The following is an 11,705-nucleotide window of genomic DNA, read 5'->3' as shown; positions in this document are numbered from 1 at the left end:
CATAAAATCATCCTAAAGCTATAGAAGACAGCAAATTCTGTTTTCTCTGATTAGAATGACTAATATTTAGATGTCAGATACCCCTACCCCTCCTCAGGCAACTTTCTAATTTTATTGTTTTTTTATTATTAGTTGTTCAAAACATTACAAAGCTCTTGACATATCATATTTCATACATTTGATTCAAGTGGGTTATGAACTCCCGTTTTTACCCCGTATACATATTGCAGAATCACATCGGTTACACATCCACGTTTTTACATACTGCCCTACTAGTGTCTGTTGAATTCTGCTGCCCTTCCTATCCTCTACTATCCCCCCTCCCCTCCCCTCTCCTCCCATCTTCTCTCTCTACCCCATCTACTGTAATTCATTTCTCTCCTTTGTTTTTTTCCCTTTCCCCTCACTTCCTCTTATATGTAATTTTGTATAACAATGAGGGTCTCCTTCCATTTCCATGCAGTTTCCCTTCTCTCTCCCTTTCCCTCCCACCTCTCGTCCCTGTTTAATGGTAATCTTCTTCTCATGCTCTTCCTGCCTGCTCTGTTCTTAGTTGCCCTCCTTATATCAAAGAAGACATTTGGCATTTGTTTTTTAGGGATTGGCTAGCTTCACTTAGCATAATCTGCTCTAATGCCATCCATTTCCCTGCAAATGCCATGATTTTGTCATTTTTTAGTGCTGAGTAATACTCCATTGTGTATAAATGCCACATTTTTTTTTATCCATTCATCTATTGAAGGGTATCTAGGTTGGTTCCACAGTCTAGCTATTGTGAATTGTGTTGCTATGAACATCCATGTAGCTGTATCCCTGTAGTACGCTCTTTTAAGGTCTTTGGGGAATAGTCCAAGAAGAGGAATAGCTGGGTCAAATGGTGGTTCCATTCCCAGCTTTCCAAGGAATCTCCATACTGCTTTCCAAAAATATGGAGTGCTTCACGAATTTGCATATCATCCTTGCGCAGGGGCCATGCTAATCTTCTCTGTATCATTCCAATTTTAGTATATGTGCTGCCGAAGCGAGCACTTTATTGTTGTTTTTCATTCTTATTTTCTTGTTCTAGTTTCTGGTAGATTTTCTCAACTTTATTTTACAACCCTTCTGTCGAATTCTTCATCTTGCTATTGTATTTTTAAATTTTCAGGGCTATTTTTTTCTCTGATGGCTCTTTGTTTTTCAGCTTCGTATTTTTATTTCATGGATGCAATGTCCTCCCTTCTCTTCTGAATTGATTGTTATTTTGAAAACTTTCCTTCTTGACTACCTGCTCTGTTCCTTAGAGTTTCTTTTGTAGAAGATAAAGTTTTCCTTTAGATTAATTTTGATTGTTGTCTTTCACAAAGGTTGAGTTTTTTTTTTCTTTTTAAGACAGAAGTAATAAAAAACAGACTGAAAACTATATTTGGGTGGGGGATGTAAACCGCTAGGCTGTGTGGTAGGAAGTTCTGATTGGGCCATTTGTTGAGAACTATGTGCCCTCGGTGCCTTCAGTTATTTTCTCTAAGGTTGATAAGTCCCTCCATAGAGGAATTCACTCATCTTCTACCCAGAGATTCTAAGCCTGTTTGCCAGGTTCTGCCATTTGAATGGGACTAGTGCTGGAGGTTTTAAAAAAATCAATTTCTCTGTTTTAATCAGTACATCTCACAACCACGTGTATCTGTGAGCCCAGCATCCCTTGCTTCCCAGATATTAATCTTTCAGTCTTTTAGCAAGGGGGAGGACTTCACTTGGCTACAGTGAAGTGGATGGGAAAGAGGAATAGGGGTCTTAGCTGCTTCTTTTATATACTTTAATCCTGTTTCTAGACTCACTGCTCTACTGTTTTCAGAGATAACTTGTGTCCTCACCTCTGAGATGTTTTACAAGGGTCTGTCAAGCTATAGTCTGCTAGCTGAATCACAGTATAACAACCCCCCCTTCCAATCTCTGCCTGTTTTTATAATTTTTTTTTGTAACAGCATGCTCACAGATATGTATTGCCTGCAGCTGCAGAGTTGACCATGTGGCATGCAAAGCCTATAATACTGACTCTCTGGACTGCTTTGGTTTGAATGTGTCCCCTCCACAATTTGTGTGTTGAAACTTTATGGCCATTATCATAGTATGAACTGTTGCAGACTTTAGGAGGTGATTAGGTCATGAGGGCTCCTTCCTTGGGAGTGGGATTAAAGTCCTTTCTAAAAGAGGTTTCAAGCAGCAGTCAGCCCTTTTGCTCTTCTGTCTTCTGTCCTGTTCAGATACAATTCTCTTCCTGTCCAGGGAATGCAGTACTTAAGGTACTATCCTGAAAGTAGAGAAAACCTTCACCACAGCTGGGCCTGCTAATGCTGTAATCTTTGACTTCCTGGCCTCCAGAACTGTGATAAACTAATTTCTGTTCTTTATAGATGAGTCAGTCTCAGGTATTTTGTTATAGCAGCACAAAAGTACTAAGCCATAGGCCTTAACATTAAAAAGTCACTGACTCCTGTACTAACGACACTGTGATTCATCCTGATTCTGGCATTTCCCTTGTAATTTTTGAATTGCTCAATAAATATTTACTTTTAATTGTTGCTGTTAAATCCATGTTTGTAAACATTATGCTCTGTTGCATCCAAAAAGCGTTGCTCTTCTCAAGGATAGTTGTTTTAAGTCTCTATACTTCACATTATGAATCAGGGGTCAAAATAAACACCAGTCTGTCACTGACTCATTGTGCAACATCAGAATAGAGGCTGTAATTCTTTATTTTGTAGCCCCCCCTGCCAATTTTGTTCTTACCCGGTTCAGTGTGACAGTAAGAACCACAAGAGATGTAGTGTCTGAAACCTCATTAAAGAGTACAAAGTATGAAATGTAAGGTTCTATTGTTACAATGTATAATTTTAAATACCACTACTGTATAATATAAAATTAATGCCAAATAATAACCATAGCACAGCATGTGTTCATTACTTATTAAAAGCAATTTTGGCGTGGCTCCAGGATATCAGACTCTTGGTCTTCTCCTATATTACTGAATAGTTGTTCTCATTTCTTTGGCTGGTTTTCCCTTTCCATTCAATCTGTAAATGTTGGAGTGAATGGGGATAAATCCTTAGGTCTCTTCTTTCTCCTTTATATAGTTTCTCCCTAGGTGGTCTCACCCCATGGTTTTAAATATTGGCTATCTCTATTAATTACTTACGATTTTTTTTATCACTTCTAATCTTTACACATCCCTTTTGTGATACATACTCTTGCATTCTTAAGAGGCACCTTAAACCCAATATATGACTTTCTTTCAAGATCTTTCAGCTCTGGTACTACTGGGTGATACAATTCTTCACATTAGTTTTCATCTTTATCATCTCTGACCTGAATAAAGTCCACAGACTTCCAAAGAGGCTCCCTGCTTCTCCCAATGCTTCCTATATAGAAGGTAATGTTATTTCTTTTTTCAGGAACATAGTTTCCATCACTCTTTAACTTAAAACTCTTAAATGGCTTCTTATTACACACGTGATAAAAATTAATCTCCTCATTAAAAAATACAAAAAGCACACAGGCCATGCTATTTTTTTTTGTGTGTGTGTGTGTGAAATAAGAAGAAATACAGAAATATACACATACCTGTTTTTCTTTATAAAATGAATTAGCAGAAATTTAAACCATAAAACTATATGAAGTTGGTTACCTGTATGAGATGGTGAGGGAGCGGGGAAAGGGTGGAAAGGATAGGAGATAGAGCAATACATATCTGGGTATAAATTTTTGAATAATTTAAATTTTATGAAAATCATATTACCTCTGTCTTGCTTGGATGGTTAGGGAAAAGGCAGTGAGAGAAGTGCAAACAAATTTTTAGCTCATTTTAGTAGGACTCATTTTTATGGTCATGTGGGTAAAACAATTACAAAACTACTTTTAATGTATATAGATTTGAATATATGAATAAATGAATTAATATTGTTGGGAGCTAGGGTACACAAAGGAAGACGAGATGCAGAAAAGTAAAACGTGGGAAGGAGAGGAAGATCTCTGTGGATATGGATTGAAACTAGATCATTGGTAGGAATACATGATCCTAAAATATATATTAGTATATGTGCTTGCATATATACACAAGTTTAAATATATATGTATCAATGTATGTGTAATATATGTATGTATGTGTATATATATATATATATATATATATATATATATATATATACCCACATACACATACACACACATATGCATGTATTTCCTAACTGTGTATTGAAAAAAATTCAGTAGCAAAAATATGCTAGTAGCAGATCTTGGTCTCTAAGATGATTTTCTGCTGAAAGGAACTAGAGCTCTTGGGAGAAATTGCTGATTCCAGGGCTGAGATAGGGAAAGTAACAGATGATCCTAGAACATCTTATTTTGCCAGATTAATGTGGGGGCTAGTATTGAAGAAACTAACCTCCTATGGCAATTTAAAATTACACTAATTTAAACTTAATAAGTCAATTCCTTAGTTGCACTAGTTGTATTTTAATGGTCAATAGCCACATATAGCTAGTGGCTACAGTATCATACAGCACAGGTGTGGAACATTTCCATCATGCAGAAAGTTCTATTAGTCAGCCTTATGCTAGAAAGCATGAAGAAATGCCCCAAGAGATAAGATCATATGATGATGCTATCTGAATGAGCTTGAAGGGGCTCCTGCTTGCCAAGACAGGGAACATTTCAGCCTTGAAATAATTAAAAACATTAATGACTTATACATGATTGGGAAAATGCAGATCTATGAACCCATACTGATGATAGACAGATAAATTATACATACATAAATGGGAGAGAAGTGAGGATGCCTGCTTTACAGAATGCAAAGGACCCCTGGTAATGTGGAAAGAATACTGCAGTTGTAAATCAGTATTTTGCAATCATCACAATTGAGATTGGTTCAGGCAAGACTCATTAATGGATGCTAAATGTAGAGGAACATTTTGATGAAGAGCAGGATTTTTGCACGAGCTTCACCAGATTGTTTATTTGTTGCAAAAAAAAAAAAGATAACTTTACTGTCAAGATTCAGATAGCACTTTGTGTGATCAAATTAACACTACCAATGAGGGACAGATAGACATTGAGTTCCTCTCAATGTACTATTCTGATAAGGCACAGTGTCACTCACAGAATTTTGATTGGGATCTGTTACTTGAAGTTGATCATGAAGGAACCATAAGACAAGCTCAAATATGAATAACTTATTTTTTTTGAGACTTGCTAACTAAATGAGACACCTGATTCTATACTAGATTCTGAAAAGGATAAAGAGATCATGAAAGTCACTGTTAGATCAATTGATAAAATTGGACCATGGAAGGGAGATTAGATAAAAGTACTGAATTAAGGCTTAATTTCCTGAAGCTCATTACTATAGTGTGGTTATTCAGGAAATATGCATCAAAATGTTTAGGGGCAAAAGGTCATGATGCATACAAATTTCTTTCACATGGTTAAAACATGCATCCATGTGCTCAAAGACACACATTCATATACAGGGAGCTTGAGTGATAAAAATAGATGGGGTAAAACATTAACAATAGACAAATTGGATAAAGGAAATACGAGCTATCTTTGTACTATTATTCTTTCAAGTTTGAAATTATTTTCAATAAAAAGACATAGAAAAAGCAATCTTAATCATATACAAGGTCCTCTGTAATCTGATTTACACATTTCCTGACCTTATATTTGACTTCACTCTCCCTTTCCCTGGGACTTGGAATGTACAAATGCTGTTTGGACTTAGAGTTTTATACCTGCTTTCCCTCTGCCTAGAAAGCTTTGCTGGGTCTTTTACAGGGCAGTTATCATCTCATCACAAAGATTTAGTTCTCCATCCAGATGCCATCTCCTCATAGAAAGGTCTCTTGGAAAGTGCCATTTCTTCTTTGTATCACAAACTAAAGTTGTTCACTTTTTTATCGTGTATTTCTTCAAGTGAATGTACATCCCATGAGGACTGCTGGATCCTCAGTGCCTAGGACAGAGCCTTTGTTGAGTAGTCACTCAAATATTGGTTGAATGAATAAACAAATGATGAGGATTTTCTTTAATGTCCTCAAGGGACTGCACTTTATTATACATTTTCAGCACTTCTTTATGACTCCTCTAGGAATGACTCAAAGTCCTCTTTGGCAGTAACACTGAAGAGTTTATGCCTTGTAATCAGATATCCCAGGCTCCATCCCTAGCTCTGCATCCCTGTCCTTGCCTCCGGGCATGATAATGACCTTGTAGGTTTTCTTCTTTGTCTTTTTAAAATAAAATTTAATAAGATAATGAATATTAGGTGTTTAATGTGGTACCTGGCACATTGAAATCCATTAGCATATACTTGCTAATTTAACACTTATTATATCTGCACAGCATAAATTTTCCCAGATCACAGGCATTTAATAAACGTTGGATTGCCAAGTGTAAAAATGTCATTCTCATTTCTTTTTAAATTTCTATTTTGGAAGAGCCTTCCTAATGTTGGAAGTTGAGTCTAATTGCTGTCTTTTGTTAGCAGGGGAAGTGGGGCGGGGGGCAAAAAAAGCCAAATATTTAAAACATTTTGTACACTTGTGAGCTAAATTTTTAAAATGTCCTTTTTTGAGGGAATTTATTGTTTGTAAGATTTTTGTATGTATTGTTCTGATTGCAATAGATTTTCCCACAGTGATTTAAAAGCATTTTAAACTAATCTATATTTTTAAGCATGTCATTATTCTTTGTTTTCCAGCAAATTGTAACTAATACATAGCTCAGTGGACACTAATTTAGGGCCATTTTTTCCCTTTATTTGTTTTGCTGGTTATAATTTTTTTCCCACCAAAGTCCCCATAATAACTCTTTCTAGAAAAAAAGAAAAATCTATTTTATTTAATTCTATAATTCATAGTCATATTTTTCAGCTTACTTCCACTCTTTTACTTGTCTGTTAGTTGTGATTTGAAGTTTCTCTTGGCATATTAGTTCAATCTATTAGAGTGATTTTGATGTTTTTGTTTCAGAGAGCAAATAATTTCTGATTGATTCAATTGTGAAACTGTATCTCTCTTCATATAATTAGGAATTTTATTTTGCTATATCTTAATTATGTTGTTATCTTAATTCTCATTCCTAAGGAATTCCTTTCCCTCTCCTTTATATAGTCATGAACAATTCTTTGATTTATAATGAATTACTGGTATATTTTTATTACTTCATGTCTGTGCTATATGTTGATTCTTGAGTGTCCCTCACAGACACATGTGTTGAAGGCTTGGTCCCTGCCTAAGATTGTGGAACTTTGGGGGGTGAGATGTCTTGAAAGAAGGTGAGGTCATGGGGGAGGTGGCCTTGAAGAGGATATTGGGACACTGGTCTCTTCCTCTCTGTCTTTTCTTGTTTCCCAGCTATCATGAGGTAAACAGCCTCATCCACCATGGGCCCCTGCCATGAGTTACCAGAGGCCCAAAGTAACAGGGTCAAGTAACCATTGATGGAAACCTCTGAAACTGAGGGCCAAATAAACTTTTTCCTTTATTAAGTGGATTTTCTTAGGTATTTTGTATCAGTGGCAGAAAATTAACATTGTCTGCATTCTTGATGATATTTTATCCCAATAATTCTTTTTAATCAAGCTTTTATAACTTTTTATGGCATATTTTTATTTTTGAATAATAGAGATTTTAATCCAATGTTGCATTTACTTCAGATTATGTTACATGCAATTATAGTCTGTAAAAATTGTTATAAAATTGTTTAAAAAGAATTTATGGTAAGAATCCATACCTAGGCACGTGCCTGCAAGGTGGGCAGACCTGTGACCTACCAGCAGAGCAGGCCCAGAGGCCTGCCGGCGTGGTAGACACATCGCCCCAATTGGAGGAAGGTCCCAGCTGCCGCCCACAAGGTAGGCAGACCTGCAACCTGGAGAACAGGCCCAGCGGCCTGCCAGCGTGGTAGACAGATCATCCTTATTGGAGGAGGGGCCCAGCCGTTGCCCGCAAGGTAGGCAGACCACGCGACCTGGAGAAGGGGCCCAGTGGCCCGCCGGTGAGATAGACAGATCACCCCAATTGGAGGAGGAGTACAGCCACTGCCCGCCCCTGCAAGGGAGACTTTGCAACTATACAAGAGCAATATAAATATATAGGGGGAAAATTCAATAACACAATAGTCTCACCAAGCAGAAAGAAATGCGAGCAGTATGAAAAGACAAGGAAAGAAAAGACCACAAGCAATGCAGGTCAACTCAACTTTAGAAGAGGTAATAGCTGCAGCAGATGGAATGTCAGATAAAGAATTCAGGATTTACATGCTTCAGATGATCTGGAGTCTCAAGGAAGACATTAGATAGCAAAATCAGACAATGAAAGATCACTTTGACAATGAGTTACATAAACAAATCCAAGAAGCAAAAGATCAACTATATAGGGAGATAGAGGTTATAAAAAACAAACAAACAGAAATCCTAGAAATGCAGGAAGCAATAAACCAACTAAAAACTCAAATGAGAATACTACCAGCAGAGTAGAACACTTAGAAGATAGAACATCAAACAATGAAGACAAAGTATTTCAACTTGAAAAGAACATAGACAGCTCAGCAAGACTGTTAAGAAACCATGAGCAGAACATCCAAGAAATATGGGATAACATAAAGAGACCAAACTTAAGAGTCATTGGGATACAGGAAGGTATAGAGGTCCAAACCAAAGGAATGAGCAATCTGTTCAATGAAATAATACGAGAAAACTTCCCAGACTTGAAGAATGAGACAGAATCCCAAATCCTACAAGCCTACAGGACGCCGCATGTACAAAATCATAAGAGATCCACACCTAGACACATTATAATGAAGATGCCCAACATACAGAATAAGGAGAGAATTCTAAAAGCTTCAAGAGAAAGGAAGCAGATTACATTTAGGGGTAAACCAATCAGGATAACAGCTGATCTTTCAACACAGACTCTGAAAGCTAGAAGATCCTGGAACAACATATTTCAAACGCTGAAAGAAAATGGGTTCCAACCAAGAATTGTGTATCCAGTGAAATTAAGCTTCAGGATGGAAGAGGAAATTAAAACCTTCCACGATAAACAAAAGTTAAAAGAATTTGCAGCTAGAAAACCATCTCTTCAAAACATCCTCGCCAAAACATTACAGGAAGAGGAAATGGAAAATAACAATGAAAACCAACAGTGGAAGGTAGTACAGTAAAGGCAAAAATAATCAAAGAGGAAAAACAAACCATGTTAAGTAACATAAATAAACAAATATGGCTGGAAGAACAATCCATATCTCAATAATAACCCTAAATGTTAATGGCTTAAACTCACCAATTAAGAGACACAGGCTAGTAGAATGGATCAAAAAAAAAAATAAAAAAGAGATCCAACAATATGCTTCCTACAGGAGACACATTTGATAGGAAAAGACATACATAGGCTGAAGGTGAAAGGTTGGGAAAAATCATATCACTCATATGGACTTCGGAAACAAGCAGGAGTGTCCATACTCATATCAAATAAAATAGATTTCAAGCCAAAGTTAATCAAAAGGGATAAAGAGGGACACTACATACTGCTTAAGGGAACCATACACCAACAAGACATAACAATCATAAATATTTATGCCCCAAACAATGGTGCAGCTATGTTCATCAAACAAACTCTTCTCAAGTTCAAGAGTCTAATAGACCACCATACAATAATTATGGGAGACTTTAACACACCTCTCTCACCACTGGACAGATCTTCCCAACAAAAGTTGAATAAAGAAACTATAGAACTCAATAATACAATTAATAACCTAGACTTAATTGACATATATAGAATATACCACCCAACATCAAGCAGTTACACTTTTTTCTTAGCAGCACATGGATCCTTCTCAAAAATAGATCATATATTATGTCACAGGGCAACTCTTAGACATTATAAAGGAGTAGAGATAATACCATGCATCTTATCTGATCATAATGGAATGAAACTGGAAATCAACGATAAAAAAAGAAGGAAGGAAAAATCATGCATCACTTGGAGAATGAACAGTAGGTTACTGAATGATCAATGGGTTATAGAAGACATCAAGGAGGAAATTAAAAAATTCTTAGAGATAAATGAAAACACAGACACAACATATCGGAATCTATGGGACACAATGAATGAAAGCAGTTCTAAGAGGAAAATTCATTGCTTGGAGTTCATTCCTTAAAAAAAGAAAAAACCAACAAATAAATGATCTCATACTTCATCTCAAAATCCTAGAAAAAGAAGAGCAAATCAACAGCAAAAGAAGTAGAAGGCAAGAAATAATTAAAATCAGAGCTGAAATTAATGAAATCAAAACAAATGAAACAATTGAAAAAATTGACAAAACTAAAAGTGGGTTCTTTGAAAAAATAAATAAGATCGACAGACCCTTAGCCATGCTAATGAAGAGAAGAAGAGAGAGAACTCAAATTACTAGCATATGGGATGAAAAAGGCAATATCACAACAGACACTTCAGAAATACAGAAGATAATTAGAAATTATTTTGAATCCTTATACTCCAATAAAATAGAATATAGTGAAGGCATCGATAAATTTCTTAAGTCATGTGATCTGCCCAGATTGAGTCAGGAGGATATAGACAACCTAAACAGACCAATATCAATTGAGGAAATAGAAGAAGCCATCAAAAGACTACCAACTAAGAAAAGCCCAGGACCGGATGGGTATACAGCAGAGTTTTACAAAACCTTTAAAGAAGAACTAATACCAATACTTTTCAAGCTATTCCAGGAAATAGAGAAAGAGGGAGAACTTCCAAATTCATTCTACGAGGCCAACATCACCCTGATACCTAAACCAGACAAAGACACTTCAAAGAAAGAAAACTACAGACCAATATCTCTAATGAATCTAGATGCAAAAATCCTCAATAAAATTCTGGAGAATCGGATACAAAAACATATCAAAAAAATTGTGCACCATGATCAAGTAGGATTCATCCCTGGGATGCAAGGCTGGTTCAATATATGGAAATCAATAAATGTTATTCACCACATCAATAGACTTAAAAATAAGAACCATATGATCATATCGATAGATGCAGAAAAAGCATTCGACAAAGTACAGCATCCATTCATGTTCAAAACTCTAGAAAAACTAGGGATAACAGGAACATACCTCAATATTGTAAAAGCAATCTATGCTAAGCCTCAGGCTAGCATCATTCTGAATGGAGAAAAATTGAAGGCATTCCCTCAAAAATCTGGAACAAGACAGGGATGCACTCTCTCACCACTTCTGTTCAACATAGTTCTCGAAACACTGGCCAGAGCAATTAGACAGACGAAAGAAATTAAAGGCATAAAAATAGGAAAAGAAGAACTTAAATTATCACTATTTGCAGTGACATGATTCTATACCTAGCAGACCCAAAAGGGTCTACAAAGAAACTATTAGAGCTAATAAATGAATTCAGCAAAGTGGCAGGATATAAAATCAACACGCATAAATCAAAGGCATTCCTGTATATCAGCGACAAATCCTCTGAAATGGAAATGAGGACAACCACTCCATTCACAATATCCTCAAAAAAATAAAATACTTGGGAATCAACCCAACAAAAGAGGTGAAAGACTTATACAATTAAAACTACAGAACCCTAAAGAGAGAAATAGAAGAAGATCTTAGAAGATGGAAAAATATACCCTGTCCATGGATAGGCAGAACT

General features: G+C 36.2%; 1 non-coding gene across 1 annotated transcript; it reads right to left on the bottom strand.

The window, feature by feature from the left end:
- Nucleotides 1-922: 922 nt before the first annotated feature.
- Nucleotides 923-1,029, bottom strand: LOC124085178 (U6 spliceosomal RNA). Its single transcript, XR_006849365.1, has one exon. It is a non-coding gene; the product is annotated as a U6 spliceosomal RNA (small nuclear RNA).
- Nucleotides 1,030-11,705: the final 10,676 nt, after the last annotated feature.

The sequence above is a fragment of the Marmota monax genome, unplaced genomic scaffold (genome assembly GCF_021218885.2).
Source record: "Marmota monax isolate L192 unplaced genomic scaffold, Marmota_monax_Labrador192_F-V1.1 WCK01_AAM20220418_F8-fsc00013, whole genome shotgun sequence".
In the NCBI taxonomy this organism is placed as follows: Eukaryota; Metazoa; Chordata; class Mammalia; order Rodentia; family Sciuridae; genus Marmota; species Marmota monax.
The sequence above is the reverse complement of the archived record's forward strand: the minus strand, read 5'-3'. Positions and strand labels throughout refer to the sequence as shown.